General features: G+C 45.7%; 9 non-coding genes across 9 annotated transcripts; all 9 read left to right on the forward strand.

Annotated features, from left to right (window-relative positions):
* The first annotated feature begins 1,551 nt into the window (after window positions 1–1,551).
* On the forward strand, window positions 1,552–1,742 carry LOC130318597 (U2 spliceosomal RNA). The gene has a single exon (XR_008865092.1). It is a non-coding gene; the product is annotated as a U2 spliceosomal RNA (small nuclear RNA).
* Window positions 1,743–3,827: 2,085 nt separating this feature from the next.
* LOC130318606 (U2 spliceosomal RNA) lies at window positions 3,828–4,018 on the forward strand. The gene has a single exon (XR_008865099.1). It is a non-coding gene; the product is annotated as a U2 spliceosomal RNA (small nuclear RNA).
* A 2,088-nt stretch (window positions 4,019–6,106) lies between these two features.
* On the forward strand, window positions 6,107–6,297 carry LOC130318603 (U2 spliceosomal RNA). Its single transcript, XR_008865097.1, has one exon. It is a non-coding gene; the product is annotated as a U2 spliceosomal RNA (small nuclear RNA).
* A 2,088-nt stretch (window positions 6,298–8,385) lies between these two features.
* Window positions 8,386–8,576, forward strand: LOC130318607 (U2 spliceosomal RNA). The gene has a single exon (XR_008865100.1). It is a non-coding gene; the product is annotated as a U2 spliceosomal RNA (small nuclear RNA).
* A 2,082-nt stretch (window positions 8,577–10,658) lies between these two features.
* On the forward strand, window positions 10,659–10,849 carry LOC130318608 (U2 spliceosomal RNA). The gene has a single exon (XR_008865101.1). It is a non-coding gene; the product is annotated as a U2 spliceosomal RNA (small nuclear RNA).
* Window positions 10,850–12,926: 2,077 nt separating this feature from the next.
* On the forward strand, window positions 12,927–13,117 carry LOC130318586 (U2 spliceosomal RNA). Its single transcript, XR_008865082.1, has one exon. It is a non-coding gene; the product is annotated as a U2 spliceosomal RNA (small nuclear RNA).
* Window positions 13,118–15,193: 2,076 nt separating this feature from the next.
* On the forward strand, window positions 15,194–15,384 carry LOC130318587 (U2 spliceosomal RNA). The gene has a single exon (XR_008865083.1). It is a non-coding gene; the product is annotated as a U2 spliceosomal RNA (small nuclear RNA).
* A 2,089-nt stretch (window positions 15,385–17,473) lies between these two features.
* LOC130318604 (U2 spliceosomal RNA) lies at window positions 17,474–17,664 on the forward strand. The gene has a single exon (XR_008865098.1). It is a non-coding gene; the product is annotated as a U2 spliceosomal RNA (small nuclear RNA).
* Window positions 17,665–19,752: 2,088 nt separating this feature from the next.
* On the forward strand, window positions 19,753–19,943 carry LOC130318588 (U2 spliceosomal RNA). The gene has a single exon (XR_008865084.1). It is a non-coding gene; the product is annotated as a U2 spliceosomal RNA (small nuclear RNA).
* Window positions 19,944–21,484: the final 1,541 nt, after the last annotated feature.

The following is a 21,484-nucleotide window of genomic DNA, read 5'->3' on the forward strand; positions in this document are numbered from 1 at the left end:
AGGCAAAGACAAATGCTTCCAGCCATCCATTGCACTAATGGATTGGTCATCAGCTGGCTGTCTATGTCCCGCATCAATATAGACCAAAGTACAGAGGGTTAGGCTATGCTATTGTGCACCTACCTGATGCATCAGAAGGTGCGAGGCCCTTGCTAAATTCTGTGCACAGATTTTGAGATCTATGCTTTAGACTGTATCTAAACCTGCTCCAACATGGACTGACATTCTGGCCTACTTTCAGCCGATGCGACTTGTCTGTCGCTGAACAGTCGCTTTTTATGTATTCAGCACCTATGTATAATGTTGTAAAAATGCTCTAGAAGCTAAAGTCGCAGAAATGTCACACATATTTGGCCTGCAACTTTCTGTGCGACAAATTCAGACAGGAAAAATCAGTATAAATCCTTAGAAAATTATCCCCCAGTGTCTCCATCTGCTGGCGGTATTGAATAAGCATTGCTGCACTGATGGGGTATGCATTAGACGAAAAAAAAGAAGAAAAAGAAGAATAATACGCCCAGAAAAGAGGCGAAAAGGAGAAAAACGTAAAAAAACGTGAAAAAAAAGTAAGAGGAAGAGAAGGGAAAAAAAGGTGGAAATGGGTTTAAAAGTGATTTCGGCGGAGAAATATATATATATATATATATATATATATATATATATATATATATATATATATGCGCACACACACACATAGATATAAACGTATTCTCCGTTGAGATATTGCAGCCGCTGCTGTGTCCAGGCCCAGGAGCCTTAGCACTGTGCTGTGATGTCACTCAATACCACTGACATCACTAGGTGTAAACAACATCTCCCCTTTGCTGTGTATGTGACTATGGAGCTGTTTGGTGATGTCGTCTATTACGGCCTTCATAGAAGCAACAGGAGATTGTTGCATCCATCTTGAACCCTCAGAACTACAGTGCTATGATGTCACTCACTTCCACAGGCCTTGCAGAGTGTAAACAACAACAACCCAGCTTTGTTGTGTATGTAACCATAGGGATTTGTGATGTCACCTAGAACCTTCACAGCAGCGACAGCTTTATGAGGAGCATCAGCACTGCTCTGCCTGAGCAGAACCATCACCGCCATAGGTTGTCAAATAACCCGGATTTAACCCACACAGGTAAGTCCAATGGGGTGCAGGCATGTCCTCTATGCTTACAGCTTCCCGTGGGTGTTGGTTTGATACCGTTTGGGGACAGCCAAGGAGGCATCTGCAGGCAACAAAGGTAGGTGTGTGCTTGTGTGTGTGTTTCCTATGCAGATCCTAAGCCCAGTGTCACATGCAAGTAGGAGGAGTAAGGAGGGTTCCTGGCAAATCCGGGTTATGGATTGCATTTAAAAAGGCCCCGTGGGAGTGCAATGGGCCCCTGTCTTGCTGCTTAGCAATAATGGTATGGGTTTAGGTTCTGCTGTGTGTACTGGTGGTTGACTGCCCCCCAGCCCAGAGTGTGCATGGAAAATTGTCTGGCAGCCTCCCTGACAGCAAGCAGTGATAGTGCCCATGAAGGGGACCTTGTTGGGCCCGCCCCTTTCACGGTTATCGCTTCTCGGCCTTTTGGCTAAGATCAAGTGTAGTATCTGTTCTTATCAGTTTAATATCTGATACGTCCCCTATCTGGGGACCATATATTAAATGGATTTTTGAGAACGGGGGCCGATTTCGAAGCTTGCTTCCGTCGCCCTATGCATTGACCCGATATGGCAGTATCTTCGGGTACAGTGCACCACCCCCTTACAGGGTTAAAAAGAAAGATTCCTACTTTCATTGCTACCTGCTTGCTGGCTAGCCAGCTAGCCAGCCCTGTGGGCCTTGCTGCTGCTGCAGCCAAAAAACAAAAGGTGGTGCTGCTGCTGCTTCTGCTGCTTCTGCTTCTGCTTGTGTCTGGCCCCTGTTGGAGCGTCCAGGCACAGGACTTCTGCTGCTGCTGACTAAATGGCCTCCTTAATTGGATCATTTGAGTAGCCAGCACACCTGTGCAGGTAGGGCATGACATGATAGGCAGCTGCCTTGATAGCGGGTGGGTGCTGAATGTTCCTAATTGACAAAATAAGATTAATGCTTATGAAGAAATATAAAATCTCATCCCTTCCCCAATATCGCGCCACACCCCTACCCCTTAATTCCCTGGTTGAACTTGATGGACATATGTCTTTTTTCGACCGTACTAACTATGTAACTATGTAACATAACATGGGGGGGGTCTCCTGGCTGTTCACACAGGTGTGTCATTGCTGTACATTGACCATGCATTGCTTCTGTGGTATTGCAAAGGCAAAGACAAATGCTTCCAGCCATCCATTGCACTAATGGATTGGTCATCAGCTGGCTGTCTATGTCCCGCATCAATATAGACCAAAGTACAGAGGGTTAGGCTATGCTATTGTGCACCTACCTGATGCATCAGAAGGTGCGAGGCCCTTGCTAAATTCTGTGCACAGACTTTGAGATCTATGCTTTAGACTGTATCTAAACCTGCTCCAACATGGACTGACATTCTGGCCTACTTTCAGCCGATGCGACTTGTCTGTCGCTGAACAGTCGCTTTTTATGTATTCAGCACCTATGTATAATGTTGTAAAAATGCTCTAGAAGCTAAAGTCGCAGAAATGTCACACATATTTGGCCTGCAACTTTCTGTGCGACAAATTCAGACAGGAAAAATCAGTATAAATCCTTAGAAAATTATCCCCCAGTGTCTCCATCTGCTGGCGGTATTGAATAAGCATTGCTGCACTGATGGGGTATGCATTAGACGAAAAAAAAGAAGAAAAAGAAGAATAATACGCCCAGAAAAGAGGCGAAAAGGAGAAAAACGTAAAAAAACGTGAAAAAAAAGTAAGAGGAAGAGAAGGGAAAAAAAGGTGGAAATGGGTTTAAAAGTGATTTCGGCGGAGAAATATATATATATATATATATATATATATATATATATATATATATATGCGCACACACACACATAGATATAAACGTATTCTCCGTTGAGATATTGCAGCCGCTGCTGTGTCCAGGCCCAGGAGCCTTAGCACTGTGCTGTGATGTCACTCAATACCACTGACATCACTAGGTGTAAACAACATCTCTCCTTTGCTGTGTATGTGACTATGGAGCTGTTTGGTGATGTCGTCTATTACGGCCTTCATAGAAGCAACAGGAGATTGTTGCATCCATCTTGAACCCTCAGAACTACAGTGCTATGATGTCACTCACTTCCACAGGCCTTGCAGAGTGTAAACAACAACAACCCAGCTTTGTTGTGTATGTAACCATAGGGATTTGTGATGTCACCTAGAACCTTCACAGCAGCGACAGCTTTATGAGGAGCATCAGCACTGCTCTGCCTGAGCAGAACCATCACCGCCATAGGTTGTCAAATAACCCGGATTTAACCCACACAGGTAAGTCCAATGGGGTGCAGGCATGTCCTCTATGCTTACAGCTTCCCGTGGGTGTTGGTTTGATACCGTTTGGGGACAGCCAAGGAGGCATCTGCAGGCAACAAAGGTAGGTGTGTGCTTGTGTGTGTGTTTCCTATGCAGATCCTAAGCCCAGTGTCACATGCAAGTAGGAGGAGTAAGAAGGGTTCCTGGCAAATCCGGGTTATGGATTGCATTTAAAAAGGCCCTGTGGGAGTGCAATGGGCCCCTGTCTTGCTGCTTAGCAATAATGGTATGGGTTTAGGTTCTGCTGTGTGTACTGGTGGTTGACTGCCCCCCAGCCCAGAGTGTGCATGGAAAATTGTCTGGCAGCCTCCCTGACAGCAAGCAGTGATAGTGCCCATGAAGGGGACCTTGTTGGGCCCGCCCCTTTCACGGTTATCGCTTCTCGGCCTTTTGGCTAAGATCAAGTGTAGTATCTGTTCTTATCAGTTTAATATCTGATACGTCCCCTATCTGGGGACCATATATTAAATGGATTTTTGAGAACGGGGGCCGATTTCGAAGCTTGCTTCCGTCGCCCTATGCATTGACCCGATATGGCAGTATCTTCGGGTACAGTGCACCACCCCCTTACAGGGTTAAAAAGAAAGATTCCTACTTTCATTGCTACCTGCTTGCTGGCTAGCCAGCTAGCCAGCCCTGTGGGCCTTGCTGCTGCTGCAGCCAAAAAACAAAAGGTGGTGCTGCTGCTGCTTCTGCTGCTTCTGCTTCTGCTTGTGTCTGGCCCCTGTTGGAGCGTCCAGGCACAGGACTTCTGCTGCTGCTGACTAAATGGCCTCCTTAATTGGATCATTTGAGTAGCCAGCACACCTGTGCAGGTAGGGCATGACATGATAGGCAGCTGCCTTGATAGCGGGTGGGTGCTGAATGTTCCTAATTGACAAAATAAGATTAATGCTTATGAAGAAATATAAAATCTCATCCCTTCCCCAATATCGCGCCACACCCCTACCCCTTAATTCCCTGGTTGAACTTGATGGACATATGTCTTTTTTCGACCGTACTAACTATGTAACTATGTAACATAACATGGGGGGGGGGGTCTCCTGGCTGTTCACACAGGTGTGTCATTGCTGTACATTGACCATGCATTGCTTCTGTGGTATTGCAAAGGCAAAGACAAATGCTTCCAGCCATCCATTGCACTAATGGATTGGTCATCAGCTGGCTGTCTATGTCCCGCATCAATATAGACCAAAGTACAGAGGGTTAGGCTATGCTATTGTGCACCTACCTGATGCATCAGAAGGTGCGAGGCCCTTGCTAAATTCTGTGCACAGACTTTGAGATCTATGCTTTAGACTGTATCTAAACCTGCTCCAACATGGACTGACATTCTGGCCTACTTTCAGCCGATGCGACTTGTCTGTCGCTGAACAGTCGCTTTTTATGTATTCAGCACCTATGTATAATGTTGTAAAAATGCTCTAGAAGCTAAAGTCGCAGAAATGTCACACATATTTGGCCTGCAACTTTCTGTGCGACAAATTCAGACAGGAAAAATCAGTATAAATCCTTAGAAAATTATCCCCCAGTGTCTCCATCTGCTGGCGGTATTGAATAAGCATTGCTGCACTGATGGGGTATGCATTAGACGAAAAAAAAGAAGAAAAAGAAGAATAATACGCCCAGAAAAGAGGCGAAAAGGAGAAAAACGTAAAAAAACGTGAAAAAAAAGTAAGAGGAAGAGAAGGGAAAAAAAGGTGGAAATGGGTTTAAAAGTGATTTCGGCGGAGAAATATATATATATATATATATATATATATATATATATATATATATATGCGCACACACACACATAGATATAAACGTATTCTCCGTTGAGATATTGCAGCCGCTGCTGTGTCCAGGCCCAGGAGCCTTAGCACTGTGCTGTGATGTCACTCAATACCACTGACATCACTAGGTGTAAACAACATCTCTCCTTTGCTGTGTATGTGACTATGGAGCTGTTTGGTGATGTCGTCTATTACGGCCTTCATAGAAGCAACAGGAGATTGTTGCATCCATCTTGAACCCTCAGAACTACAGTGCTATGATGTCACTCACTTCCACAGGCCTTGCAGAGTGTAAACAACAACAACCCAGCTTTGTTGTGTATGTAACCATAGGGATTTGTGATGTCACCTAGAACCTTCACAGCAGCGACAGCTTTATGAGGAGCATCAGCACTGCTCTGCCTGAGCAGAACCATCACCGCCATAGGTTGTCAAATAACCCGGATTTAACCCACACAGGTAAGTCCAATGGGGTGCAGGCATGTCCTCTATGCTTACAGCTTCCCGTGGGTGTTGGTTTGATACCGTTTGGGGACAGCCAAGGAGGCATCTGCAGGCAACAAAGGTAGGTGTGTGCTTGTGTGTGTGTTTCCTATGCAGATCCTAAGCCCAGTGTCACATGCAAGTAGGAGGAGTAAGAAGGGTTCCTGGCAAATCCGGGTTATGGATTGCATTTAAAAAGGCCCCGTGGGAGTGCAATGGGCCCCTGTCTTGCTGCTTAGCAGTAATGGTATGGGTTTAGGTTCTGCTGTGTGTACTGGTGGTTGACTGCCCCCCAGCCCAGAGTGTGCATGGAAAATTGTCTGGCAGCCTCCCTGACAGCAAGCAGTGATAGTGCCCATGAAGGGGACCTTGTTGGGCCCGCCCCTTTCACGGTTATCGCGTCTCGGCCTTTTGGCTAAGATCAAGTGTAGTATCTGTTCTTATCAGTTTAATATCTGATACGTCCCCTATCTGGGGACCATATATTAAATAGATTTTTGAGAACGGGGGCCGATTTCGAAGCTTGCTTCCGTCGCCCTATGCATTGACCCGATATGGCAGTATCTTCGGGTACAGTGCACCACCCCCTTACAGGGTTAAAAAGAAAGATTCCTACTTTCATTGCTACCTGCTTGCTGGCTAGCCAGCTAGCCAGCCCTGTGGGCCTTGCTGCTGCTGCAGCCAAAAAACAAAAGGTGGTGCTGCTGCTGCTTCTGCTGCTTCTGCTTCTGCTTGTGTCTGGCCCCTGTTGGAGCGTCCAGGCACAGGACTTCTGCTGCTGCTGACTAAATGGCCTCCTTAATTGGATCATTTGAGTAGCCAGCACACCTGTGCAGGTAGGGCATGACATGATAGGCAGCTGCCTTGATAGCGGGTGGGTGCTGAATGTTCCTAATTGACAAAATAAGATTAATGCTTATGAAGAAATATAAAATCTCATCCCTTCCCCAATATCGCGCCACACCCCTACCCCTTAATTCCCTGGTTGAACTTGATGGACATATGTCTTTTTTCGACCGTACTAACTATGTAACTATGTAACATAACATGGGGGGGGGTCTCCTGGCTGTTCACACAGGTGTGTCATTGCTGTACATTGACCATGCATTGCTTCTGTGGTATTGCAAAGGCAAAGACAAATGCTTCCAGCCATCCATTGCACTAATGGATTGGTCATCAGCTGGCTGTCTATGTCCCGCATCAATATAGACCAAAGTACAGAGGGTTAGGCTATGCTATTGTGCACCTACCTGATGCATCAGAAGGTGCGAGGCCCTTGCTAAATTCTGTGCACAGACTTTGAGATCTATGCTTTAGACTGTATCTAAACCTGCTCCAACATGGACTGACATTCTGGCCTACTTTCAGCCGATGCGACTTGTCTGTCGCTGAACAGTCGCTTTTTATGTATTCAGCACCTATGTATAATGTTGTAAAAATGCTCTAGAAGCTAAAGTCGCAGAAATGTCACACATATTTGGCCTGCAACTTTCTGTGCGACAAATTCAGACAGGAAAAATCAGTATAAATCCTTAGAAAATTATCCCCCAGTGTCTCCATCTGCTGGCGGTATTGAATAAGCATTGCTGCACTGATGGGGTATGCATTAGACGAAAAAAAAGAAGAAAAAGAAGAATAATACGCCCAGAAAAGAGGCGAAAAGGAGAAAAACGTAAAAAAACGTGAAAAAAAAGTAAGAGGAAGAGAAGGGAAAAAAAGGTGGAAATGGGTTTAAAAGTGATTTCGGCGGAGAAATATATATATATATATATATATATATATATATATATATATATATATATGCGCACACACACACATAGATATAAACGTATTCTCCGTTGAGATATTGCAGCCGCTGCTGTGTCCAGGCCCAGGAGCCTTAGCACTGTGCTGTGATGTCACTCAATACCACTGACATCACTAGGTGTAAACAACATCTCTCCTTTGCTGTGTATGTGACTATGGAGCTGTTTGGTGATGTCGTCTATTACGGCCTTCATAGAAGCAACAGGAGATTGTTGCATCCATCTTGAACCCTCAGAACTACAGTGCTATGATGTCACTCACTTCCACAGGCCTTGCAGAGTGTAAACAACAACAACCCAGCTTTGTTGTGTATGTAACCATAGGGATTTGTGATGTCACCTAGAACCTTCACAGCAGCGACAGCTTTATGAGGAGCATCAGCACTGCTCTGCCTGAGCAGAACCATCACCGCCATAGGTTGTCAAATAACCCGGATTTAACCCACACAGGTAAGTCCAATGGGGTGCAGGCATGTCCTCTATGCTTACAGCTTCCCGTGGGTGTTGGTTTGATACCGTTTGGGGACAGCCAAGGAGGCATCTGCAGGCAACAAAGGTAGGTGTGTGCTTGTGTGTGTGTTTCCTATGCAGATCCTAAGCCCAGTGTCACATGCAAGTAGGAGGAGTAAGAAGGGTTCCTGGCAAATCCGGGTTATGGATTGCATTTAAAAAGGCCCCGTGGGAGTGCAATGGGCCCCTGTCTTGCTGCTTAGCAATAATGGTATGGGTTTAGGTTCTGCTGTGTGTACTGGTGGTTGACTGCCCCCCAGCCCAGAGTGTGCATGGAAAATTGTCTGGCAGCCTCCCTGACAGCAAGCAGTGATAGTGCCCATGAAGGGGACCTTGTTGGGCCCGCCCCTTTCACGGTTATCGCTTCTCGGCCTTTTGGCTAAGATCAAGTGTAGTATCTGTTCTTATCAGTTTAATATCTGATACGTCCCCTATCTGGGGACCATATATTAAATGGATTTTTGAGAACGGGGGCCGATTTCGAAGCTTGCTTCCGTCGCCCTATGCATTGACCCGATATGGCAGTATCTTCGGGTACAGTGCACCACCCCCTTACAGGGTTAAAAAGAAAGATTCCTACTTTCATTGCTACCTGCTTGCTGGCTAGCCAGCTAGCCAGCCCTGTGGGCCTTGCTGCTGCTGCAGCCAAAAAACAAAAGGTGGTGCTGCTGCTGCTTCTGCTGCTTCTGCTTCTGCTTGTGTCTGGCCCCTGTTGGAGCGTCCAGGCACAGGACTTCTGCTGCTGCTGACTAAATGGCCTCCTTAATTGGATCATTTGAGTAGCCAGCACACCTGTGCAGGTAGGGCATGACATGATAGGCAGCTGCCTTGATAGCGGGTGGGTGCTGAATGTTCCTAATTGACAAAATAAGATTAATGCTTATGAAGAAATATAAAATCTCATCCCTTCCCCAATATCGCGCCACACCCCTACCCCTTAATTCCCTGGTTGAACTTGATGGACATATGTCTTTTTTCGACCGTACTAACTATGTAACTATGTAACATAACATGGGGGGGGGTCTCCTGGCTGTTCACACAGGTGTGTCATTGCTGTACATTGACCATGCATTGCTTCTGTGGTATTGCAAAGGCAAAGACAAATGCTTCCAGCCATCCATTGCACTAATGGATTGGTCATCAGCTGGCTGTCTATGTCCCGCATCAATATAGACCAAAGTACAGAGGGTTAGGCTATGCTATTGTGCACCTACCTGATGCATCAGAAGGTGCGAGGCCCTTGCTAAATTCTGTGCACAGACTTTGAGATCTATGCTTTAGACTGTATCTAAACCTGCTCCAACATGGACTGACATTCTGGCCTACTTTCAGCCGATGCGACTTGTCTGTCGCTGAACAGTCGCTTTTTATGTATTCAGCACCTATGTATAATGTTGTAAAAATGCTCTAGAAGCTAAAGTCGCAGAAATGTCACACATATTTGGCCTGCAACTTTCTGTGCGACAAATTCAGACAGGAAAAATCAGTATAAATCCTTAGAAAATTATCCCCCAGTGTCTCCATCTGCTGGCGGTATTGAATAAGCATTGCTGCACTGATGGGGTATGCATTAGACGAAAAAAAAGAAGAAAAAGAAGAATAATACGCCCAGAAAAGAGGCGAAAAGGAGAAAAACGTAAAAAAACGTGAAAAAAAAGTAAGAGGAAGAGAAGGGAAAAAAAGGTGGAAATGGGTTTAAAAGTGATTTCGGCGGAGAAATATATATATATATATATATATATATATATATATATATATATGCGCACACACACACATAGATATAAACGTATTCTCCGTTGAGATATTGCAGCCGCTGCTGTGTCCAGGCCCAGGAGCCTTAGCACTGTGCTGTGATGTCACTCAATACCACTGACATCACTAGGTGTAAACAACATCTCTCCTTTGCTGTGTATGTGACTATGGAGCTGTTTGGTGATGTCGTCTATTATGGCCTTCATAGAAGCAACAGGAGATTGTTGCATCCATCTTGAACCCTCAGAACTACAGTGCTATGATGTCACTCACTTCCACAGGCCTTGCAGAGTGTAAACAACAACAACCCAGCTTTGTTGTGTATGTAACCATAGGGATTTGTGATGTCACCTAGAACCTTCACAGCAGCGACAGCTTTATGAGGAGCATCAGCACTGCTCTGCCTGAGCAGAACCATCACCGCCATAGGTTGTCAAATAACCCGGATTTAACCCACACAGGTAAGTCCAATGGGGTGCAGGCATGTCCTCTATGCTTACAGCTTCCCGTGGGTGTTGGTTTGATACCGTTTGGGGACAGCCAAGGAGGCATCTGCAGGCAACAAAGGTAGGTGTGTGCTTGTGTGTGTGTTTCCTATGCAGATCCTAAGCCCAGTGTCACATGCAAGTAGGAGGAGTAAGAAGGGTTCCTGGCAAATCCGGGTTATGGATTGCATTTAAAAAGGCCCCGTGGGAGTGCAATGGGCCCCTGTCTTGCTGCTTAGCAATAATGGTATGGGTTTAGGTTCTGCTGTGTGTACTGGTGGTTGACTGCCCCCCAGCCCAGAGTGTGCATGGAAAATTGTCTGGCAGCCTCCCTGACAGCAAGCAGTGATAGTGCCCATGAAGGGGACCTTGTTGGGCCCGCCCCTTTCACGGTTATCGCTTCTCGGCCTTTTGGCTAAGATCAAGTGTAGTATCTGTTCTTATCAGTTTAATATCTGATACGTCCCCTATCTGGGGACCATATATTAAATGGATTTTTGAGAACGGGGGCCGATTTCGAAGCTTGCTTCCGTCGCCCTATGCATTGACCCGATATGGCAGTATCTTCGGGTACAGTGCACCACCCCCTTACAGGGTTAAAAAGAAAGATTCCTACTTTCATTGCTACCTGCTTGCTGGCTAGCCAGCTAGCCAGCCCTGTGGGCCTTGCTGCTGCTGCAGCCAAAAAACAAAAGGTGGTGCTGCTGCTGCTTCTGCTGCTTCTGCTTCTGCTTGTGTCTGGCCCCTGTTGGAGCCTCCAGGCACAGGACTTCTGCTGCTGCTGACTAAATGGCCTCCTTAATTGGATCATTTGAGTAGCCAGCACACCTGTGCAGGTAGGGCATGACATGATAGGCAGCTGCCTTGATAGCGGGTGGGTGCTGAATGTTCCTAATTGACAAAATAAGATTAATGCTTATGAAGAAATATAAAATCTCATCCCTTCCCCAATATCGCGCCACACCCCTACCCCTTAATTCCCTGGTTGAACTTGATGGACATATGTCTTTTTTCGACCGTACTAACTATGTAACTATGTAACATAACATGGGGGGGGTCTCCTGGCTGTTCACACAGGTGTGTCATTGCTGTACATTGACCATGCATTGCTTCTGTGGTATTGCAAAGGCAAAGACAAATGCTTCCAGCCATCCATTGCACTAATGGATTGGTCATCAGCTGGCTGTCTATGTCCCGCATCAATATAGACCAAAGTACAGAGGGTTAGGCTATGCTATTGTGCACCTACCTGATGCATCAGAAGGTGCGAGGCCCTTGCTAAATTCTGTGCACAGACTTTGAGATCTATGCTTTAGACTGTATCTAAACCTGCTCCAACATGGACTGACATTCTGGCCTACTTTCAGCCGATGCGACTTGTCTGTCGCTGAACAGTCGCTTTTTATGTATTCAGCACCTATGTATAATGTTGTAAAAATGCTCTAGAAGCTAAAGTCGCAGAAATGTCACACATATTTGGCCTGCAACTTTCTGTGCGACAAATTCAGACAGGAAAAATCAGTATAAATCCTTAGAAAATTATCCCCCAGTGTCTCCATCTGCTGGCGGTATTGAATAAGCATTGCTGCACTGATGGGGTATGCATTAGACGAAAAAAAAGAAGAAAAAGAAGAATAATACGCCCAGAAAAGAGGCGAAAAGGAGAAAAACGTAAAAAAACGTGAAAAAAAAGTAAGAGGAAGAGAAGGGAAAAAAAGGTGGAAATGGGTTTAAAAGTGATTTCGGCGGAGAAATATATATATATATATATATATATATATATATATATATGCGCACACACACACATAGATATAAACGTATTCTCCGTTGAGATATTGCAGCCGCTGCTGTGTCCAGGCCCAGGAGCCTTAGCACTGTGCTGTGATGTCACTCAATACCACTGACATCACTAGGTGTAAACAACATCTCTCCTTTGCTGTGTATGTGACTATGGAGCTGTTTGGTGATGTCGTCTATTACGGCCTTCATAGAAGCAACAGGAGATTGTTGCATCCATCTTGAACCCTCAGAACTACAGTGCTATGATGTCACTCACTTCCACAGGCCTTGCAGAGTGTAAACAACAACAACCCAGCTTTGTTGTGTATGTAACCATAGGGATTTGTGATGTCACCTAGAACCTTCACAGCAGCGACAGCTTTATGAGGAGCATCAGCACTGCTCTGCCTGAGCAGAACCATCACCGCCATAGGTTGTCAAATAACCCGGATTTAACCCACACAGGTAAGTCCAATGGGGTGCAGGCATGTCCTCTATGCTTACAGCTTCCCGTGGGTGTTGGTTTGATACCGTTTGGGGACAGCCAAGGAGGCATCTGCAGGCAACAAAGGTAGGTGTGTGCTTGTGTGTGTGTTTCCTATGCAGATCCTAAGCCCAGTGTCACATGCAAGTAGGAGGAGTAAGAAGGGTTCCTGGCAAATCCGGGTTATGGATTGCATTTAAAAAGGCCCCGTGGGAGTGCAATGGGCCCCTGTCTTGCTGCTTAGCAATAATGGTATGGGTTTAGGTTCTGCTGTGTGTACTGGTGGTTGACTGCCCCCCAGCCCAGAGTGTGCATGGAAAATTGTCTGGCAGCCTCCCTGACAGCAAGCAGTGATAGTGCCCATGAAGGGGACCTTGTTGGGCCCGCCCCTTTCACAGTTATCGCTTCTCGGCCTTTTGGCTAAGATCAAGTGTAGTATCTGTTCTTATCAGTTTAATATCTGATACGTCCCCTATCTGGGGACCATATATTAAATGGATTTTTGAGAACGGGGGCCGATTTCGAAGCTTGCTTCCGTCGCCCTATGCATTGACCCGATATGGCAGTATCTTCGGGTACAGTGCACCACCCCCTTACAGGGTTAAAAAGAAAGATTCCTACTTTCATTGCTACCTGCTTGCTGGCTAGCCAGCTAGCCAGCCCTGTGGGCCTTGCTGCTGCTGCAGCCAAAAAACAAAAGGTGGTGCTTCTGCTGCTTCTGCTTCTGCTTGTGTCTGGCCCCTGTTGGAGCGTCCAGGCACAGGACTTCTGCTGCTGCTGACTAAATGGCCTCCTTAATTGGATCATTTGAGTAGCCAGCACACCTGTGCAGGTAGGGCATGACATGATAGGCAGCTGCCTTGATAGCGGGTGGGTGCTGAATGTTCCTAATTGACAAAATAAGATTAATGCTTATGAAGAAATATAAAATCTCATCCCTTCCCCAATATCGCGCCACACCCCTACCCCTTAATTCCCTGGTTGAACTTGATGGACATATGTCTTTTTTCGACCGTACTAACTATGTAACTATGTAACATAACATGGGGGGGGTCTCCTGGCTGTTCACACAGGTGTGTCATTGCTGTACATTGACCATGCATTGCTTCTGTGGTATTGCAAAGGCAAAGACAAATGCTTCCAGCCATCCATTGCACTAATGGATTGGTCATCAGCTGGCTGTCTATGTCCCGCATCAATATAGACCAAAGTACAGAGGGTTAGGCTATGCTATTGTGCACCTACCTGATGCATCAGAAGGTGCGAGGCCCTTGCTAAATTCTGTGCACAGACTTTGAGATCTATGCTTTAGACTGTATCTAAACCTGCTCCAACATGGACTGACATTCTGGCCTACTTTCAGCCGATGCGACTTGTCTGTCGCTGAACAGTCGCTTTTTATGTATTCAGCACCTATGTATAATGTTGTAAAAATGCTCTAGAAGCTAAAGTCGCAGAAATGTCACACATATTTGGCCTGCAACTTTCTGTGCGACAAATTCAGACAGGAAAAATCAGTATAAATCCTTAGAAAATTATCCCCCAGTGTCTCCATCTGCTGGCGGTATTGAATAAGCATTGCTGCACTGATGGGGTATGCATTAGACGAAAAAAAAGAAGAAAAAGAAGAATAATACGCCCAGAAAAGAGGCGAAAAGGAGAAAAACGTAAAAAAACGTGAAAAAAAAGTAAGAGGAAGAGAAGGGAAAAAAAGGTGGAAATGGGTTTAAAAGTGATTTCGGCGGAGAAATATATATATATATATATATATATATATATATATATATATATATATGCGCACACACACACATAGATATAAACGTATTCTCCGTTGAGATATTGCAGCCGCTGCTGTGTCCAGGCCCAGGAGCCTTAGCACTGTGCTGTGATGTCACTCAATACCACTGACATCACTAGGTGTAAACAACATCTCTCCTTTGCTGTGTATGTGACTATGGAGCTGTTTGGTGATGTCGTCTATTACGGCCTTCATAGAAGCAACAGGAGATTGTTGCATCCATCTTGAACCCTCAGAACTACAGTGCTATGATGTCACTCACTTCCACAGGCCTTGCAGAGTGTAAACAACAACAACCCAGCTTTGTTGTGTATGTAACCATAGGGATTTGTGATGTCACCTAGAACCTTCACAGCAGCGACAGCTTTATGAGGAGCATCAGCACTGCTCTGCCTGAGCAGAACCATCACCGCCATAGGTTGTCAAATAACCCGGATTTAACCCACACAGGTAAGTCCAATGGGGTGCAGGCATGTCCTCTATGCTTACAGCTTCCCGTGGGTGTTGGTTTGATACCGTTTGGGGACAGCCAAGGAGGCATCTGCAGGCAACAAAGGTAGGTGTGTGCTTGTGTGTGTGTTTCCTATGCAGATCCTAAGCCCAGTGTCACATGCAAGTAGGAGGAGTAAGAAGGGTTCCTGGCAAATCCGGGTTATGGATTGCATTTAAAAAGGCCCCGTGGGAGTGCAATGGGCCCCTGTCTTGCTGCTTAGCAATAATGGTATGGGTTTAGGTTCTGCTGTGTGTACTGGTGGTTGACTGCCCCCCAGCCCAGAGTGTGCATGGAAAATTGTCTGGCAGCCTCCCTGACAGCAAGCAGTGATAGTGCCCATGAAGGGGACCTTGTTGGGCCCGCCCCTTTCACGGTTATCGCTTCTCGGCCTTTTGGCTAAGATCAAGTGTAGTATCTGTTCTTATCAGTTTAATATCTGATACGTCCCCTATCTGGGGACCATATATTAAATGGATTTTTGAGAACGGGGGCCGATTTCGAAGCTTGCTTCCGTCGCCCTATGCATTGACCCGATATGGCAGTATCTTCGGGTACAGTGCACCACCCCCTTACAGGGTTAAAAAGAAAGATTCCTACTTTCATTGCTACCTGCTTGCTGGCTAGCCAGCTAGCCAGCCCTGTGGGCCTTGCTGCTGCTGCAGCCAAAAAACAAAAGGTGGTGCTGCTGCTGCTTCTGCTGCTTCTGCTTCTGCTTGTGTCTGGCCCCTGTTGGAGCGTCCAGGCACAGGACTTCTGCTGCTGCTGACTAAATGGCCTCCTTAATTGGATCATTTGAGTAGCCAGCACACCTGTGCAGGTAGGGCATGACATGATAGGCAGCTGCCTTGATAGCGGGTGGGTGCTGAATGTTCCTAATTGACAAAATAAGATTAATGCTTATGAAGAAATATAAAATCTCATCCCTTCCCCAATATCGCGCCACACCCCTACCCCTTAATTCCCTGGTTGAACTTGATGGACATATGTCTTTTTTCGACCGTACTAACTATGTAACTATGTAACATAACATGGGGGGGGTCTCCTGGCTGTTCACACAGGTGTGTCATTGCTGTACATTGACCATGCATTGCTTCTGTGGTATTGCAAAGGCAAAGACAAATGCTTCCAGCCATCCATTGCACTAATGGATTGGTCATCAGCTGGCTGTCTATGTCCCGCATCAATATAGACCAAAGTACAGAGGGTTAGGCTATGCTATTGTGCACCTACCTGATGCATCAGAAGGTGCGAGGCCCTTGCTAAATTCTGTGCACAGACTTTGAGATCTATGCTTTAGACTGTATCTAAACCTGCTCCAACATGGACTGACATTCTGGCCTACTTTCAGCCGATGCGACTTGTCTGTCGCTGAACAGTCGCTTTTTATGTATTCAGCACCTATGTATAATGTTGTAAAAATGCTCTAGAAGCTAAAGTCGCAGAAATGTCACACATATTTGGCCTGCAACTTTCTGTGCGACAAATTCAGACAGGAAAAATCAGTATAAATCCTTAGAAAATTATCCCCCAGTGTCTCCATCTGCTGGCGGTATTGAATAAGCATTGCTGCACTGATGGGGTATGCATTAGACGAAAAAAAAGAAGAAAAAGAAGAATAATACGCCCAGAAAAGAGGCGAAAAGGAGAAAAACGTAAAAAAACGTGAAAAAAAAGTAAGAGGAAGAGAAGGGAAAAAAAGGTGGAAATGGGTTTAAAAGTGATTTCGGCGGAGAAATATATATATATATATATATATATATATATATATATATATATATATATATGCGCACACACACACATAGATATAAACGTATTCTCCGTTGAGATATTGCAGCCGCTGCTGTGTCCAGGCCCAGGAGCCTTAGCACTGTGCTGTGATGTCACTCAATACCACTGACATCACTAGGTGTAAACAACATCTCTCCTTTGCTGTGTATGTGACTATGGAGCTGTTTGGTGATGTCGTCTATTACGGCCTTCATAGAAGCAACAGGAGATTGTTGCATCCATCTTGAACCCTCAGAACTACAGTGCTATGATGTCACTCACTTCCACAGGCCTTGCAGAGTGTAAACAACAACAACCCAGCTTTGTTGTGTATGTAACCATAGGGATTTGTGATGTCACCTAGAACCTTCACAGCAGCGACAGCTTTATGAGGAGCATCAGCACTGCTCTGCCTGAGCAGAACCATCACCGCCATAGGTTGTCAAATAACCCGGATTTAACCCACACAGGTAAGTCCAATGGGGTGCAGGCATGTCCTCTATGCTTACAGCTTCCCGTGGGTGTTGGTTTGATACCGTTTGGGGACAGCCAAGGAGGCATCTGCAGGCAACAAAGGTAGGTGTGTGCTTGTGTGTGTGTTTCCTATGCAGATCCTAAGCCCAGTGTCACATGCAAGTAGGAGGAGTAAGAAGGGTTCCTGGCAAATCCGGGTTATGGATTGCATTTAAAAAGGCCCCGTGGGAGTGCAATGGGCCCCTGTCTTGCTGCTTAGCAATAATGGTATGGGTTTAGGTTCTGCTGTGTGTACTGGTGGTTGACTGCCCCCCAGCCCAGAGTGTGCATGGAAAATTGTCTGGCAGCCTCCCTGACAGCAAGCAGTGATAGTGCCCATGAAGGGGACCTTGTTGGGCCCGCCCCTTTTACGGTTATCGCTTCTCGGCCTTTTGGCTAAGATCAAGTGTAGTATCTGTTATTATCAGTTTAATATCTGATACGTCCCCTATCTGGGGACCATATATTAAATGGATTTTTGAGAACGGGGGCCGATTTCGAAGCTTGCTTCCGTCGCCCTATGCATTGACCCGATATGGCAGTATCTTCGGGTACAGTGCACCACCCCCTTACAGGGTTAAAAAGAAAGATTCCTACTTTCATTGCTACCTGCTTGCTGGCTAGCCAGCTAGCCAGCCCTGTGGGCCTTGCTGCTGCTGCTGCAGCCAAAAAACAAAAGGTGGTGCTGCTGCTGCTTCTGCTGCTTCTGCTTCTGCTTGTGTCTGGCCGCTGTTGGAGCGTCCAGGCACAGGACTTCTGCTGCTGCTGACTAAATGGCCTCCTTAATTGGATCATTTGAGTAGCCAGCACACCTGTGCAGGTAGGGCATGACATGATAGGCAGCTGCCTTGATAGCGGGTGGGTGCTGAATGTTCCTAATTGACAAAATAAGATTAATGCTTATGAAGAAATATAAAATCTCATCCCTTCCCCAATATCGCGCCACACCCCTACCCCTTAATTCCCTGGTTGAACTTGATGGACATATGTCTTTTTTCGACCGTACTAACTATGTAACTATGTAACATAACATGGGGGGGGTCTCCTGGCTGTTCACACAGGTGTGTCATTGCTGTACATTGACCATGCATTGCTTCTGTGGTATTGCAAAGGCAAAGACAAATGCTTCCAGCCATCCATTGCACTAATGGATTGGTCATCAGCTGGCTGTCTATGTCCCGCATCAATATAGACCAAAGTACAGAGGGTTAGGCTATGCTATTGTGCACCTACCTGATGCATCAGAAGGTGCGAGGCCCTTGCTAAATTCTGTGCACAGACTTTGAGATCTATACTTTAGACTGTATCTAAACCTGCTCCAACATGGACTGACATTCTGGCCTACTTTCAGCCGATGCGACTTGTCTGTCGCTGAACAGTCGCTTTTTATGTATTCAGCACCTATGTATAATGTTGTAAAAATGCTCTAGAAGCTAAAGTCGCAGAAATGTAACACATATTTGGCCTGCAACTTTCTGTGCGACAAATTCAGACAGGAAAAATCAGTATAAATCCTTAGAAAATTATCCCCCAGTGTCTCCATCTGCTGGCGGTATTGAATAAGCATTGCTGCACTGATGGGGTATGCATTAGACGAAAAAAAAGAAGAAAAAGAAGAATAATACGCCCAGAAAAGAGGCGAAAAGGAGAAAAACGTAAAAAAACGTGAAAAAAAAGTAAGAGGAAGAGAAGGGAAAAAAAGGTGGAAATGGGTTTAAAAGTGATTTCGGCGGAGAAATATATATATATATATATATATATATATATATATATATATATATACGCGCACACACACACATATATATAAACGTATTCTCCGTTGAGATATTGCAGCCGCTGCTGTGTCCAGGCCCAGGAGCCTTAGCACTGTGCTGTGATGTCACTCAATACCACTGACATCACTAGGTGTAAACAACATCTCTCCTTTGCTGTGTATGTGACTATGGAGCTGTTTGGTGATGTCGTCTATTATGGCCTTCATAGAAGCAACAGGAGATTGTTGCATCCATCTAGAACCCTCAGAACTACAGTGCTATGATGTCACTCACTTCCACAGGCCTTGCAGAGTGTAAACAACAACAACCCAGCTTTGTTGTGTATGTAACCATAGGGATTTGTGATGTCACCTAGAACCTTCACAGCAGCGACAGCTTTATGAGGAGCATCAGCACTGCTCTGCCTGAGCAGAACCATCACCGCCATAGGTTGTCAAATAACCCGGATTTAACCCACACAGGTAAGTCCAATGGGGTGCAGGCATGTCCTCTATGCTTACAGCTTCCCGTGGGTGTTGGTTTGATACCGTTTGGGGACAGCCAAGGAGGCATCTGCAGGCAACAAAGGTAGGTGTGTGCTTGTGTGTGTGTTTCCTATGCAGATCCTAAGCCCAGTGTCACATGCAAGTAGGAGGAGTAAGAAGGGTTCCTGGCAAATCCGGGTTATGGATTGCATTTAAAAAGGCCCCGTGGGAGTGCAATGGGCCCCTGTCTTGCTGCTTAGCAATAATGGTATGGGTTTAGGTTCTGCTGTGTGTACTGGTGGTTGACTGCCCCCCAGCCCAGAGTGTGCATGGAAAATTGTCTGGCAGCCTCCCTGACAGCAAGCAGTGATAGTGCCCATGAAGGGGACCTTGTTGGGCCCGCCCCTTTCACGGTTATCGCTTCTCGGCCTTTTGGCTAAGATCAAGTGTAGTATCTGTTCTTATCAGTTTAATATCTGATACGTCCCCTATCTGGGGACCATATATTAAATGGATTTTTGAGAACGGGGGCCGATTTCGAAGCTTGCTTCCGTCGCCCTATGCATTGACCCGATATGGCAGTATCTTCGGGTACAGTGCACCACCCCCTTACAGGGTTAAAAAGAAAGATTCCTACTTTCATTGCTACCTGCTTGCTGGCTAGCCAGCTAGCCAGCCCTGTGGGCCTTGCTGCTGCTGCTGCAGCCAAAAAACAAAAGGTGGTGCTGCTGCTGCTTCTGCTGCTTCTGCTTCTGCTTGTGTCTGGCCGCTGTTGGAGCGTCCAGGCACAGGACTTCTGCTGCTGCTGACTAAATGGCCTCCTTAATTGGATCATTTGAGTAGCCAGCACACCTGTGCAGGTAGGGCATGACATGATAGGCAGCTGCCTTGATAGCGGGTGGGTGCTGAATGTTCCTAATTGACAAAATAAGATTAATGCTTATGAAGAAATATAAAATCTCATCCCTTCCCCAATATCGCGCCACACCCCTACCCCTTAATTCCCTGGTTGAACTTGATGGACATATGTCTTTTTTCGACCGTACTAACTATGTAACTATGTAACATAACATGGGGGGGGTCTCCTGGCTGTTCACACAGGTGTGTCATTGCTGTACATTGACCATGCATTGCTTCTGTGGTATTGCAAAGGCAAAGACAAATGCTTCCAGCCATCCATTGCACTAATGGATTGGTCATCAGCTGGCTGTCTATGTCCCGCATCAATATAGACCAAAGTACAGAGGGTTAGGCTATGCTATTGTGCACCTACCTGATGCATCAGAAGGTGCGAGGCCCTTGCTAAATTCTGTGCACAGACTTTGAGATCTATACTTTAGACTGTATCTAAACCTGCTCCAACATGGACTGACATTCTGGCCTACTTTCAGCCGATGCGACTTGTCTGTCGCTGAACAGTCGCTTTTTATGTATTCAGCACCTATGTATAATGTTGTAAAAATGCTCTAGAAGCTAAAGTCGCAGAAATGTCACACATATTTGGCCTGCAACTTTCTGTGCGACAAATTCAGACAGGAAAAATCAGTATAAATCCTTAGAAAATTATCCCCCAGTGTCTCCATCTGCTGGCGGTATTGAATAAGCATTGCTGCACTGATGGGGTATGCATTAGACGAAAAAAAAGAAGAAAAAGAAGAATAATACGCCCAGAAAAGAGGCGAAAAGGAGAAAAACGTAAAAAAACGTGAAAAAAAAGTAAGAGGAAGAGAAGGGAAAAAAAGGTGGAAATGGGTTTAAAAGTGATTTCGGCGGAGAAATATATATATATATATATATATATATATATATATATATATATATATATGCGCACACACACACATAGATATAAACGTATTCTCCGTTGAGATATTGCAGCCGCTGCTGTGTCCAGGCCCAGGAGCCTTAGCACTGTGCTGTGATGTCACTCAATACCACTGACATCACTAGGTGTAAACAACATCTCTCCTTTGCTGTGTATGTGACTATGGAGCTGTTTGGTGATGTCGTCTATTACGGCCTTCATAGAAGCAACAGGAGATTGTTGCATCCATCTTGAACCCTCAGAACTACAGTGCTATGATGTCACTCACTTCCACAGGCCTTGCAGAGTGTAAACAACAACAACCCAGCTTTGTTGTGTATGTAACC

The sequence above is a fragment of the Hyla sarda genome, unplaced genomic scaffold (genome assembly GCF_029499605.1).
Source record: "Hyla sarda isolate aHylSar1 unplaced genomic scaffold, aHylSar1.hap1 scaffold_2060, whole genome shotgun sequence".
NCBI classification, from domain to species: domain Eukaryota; kingdom Metazoa; phylum Chordata; class Amphibia; order Anura; family Hylidae; genus Hyla; species Hyla sarda.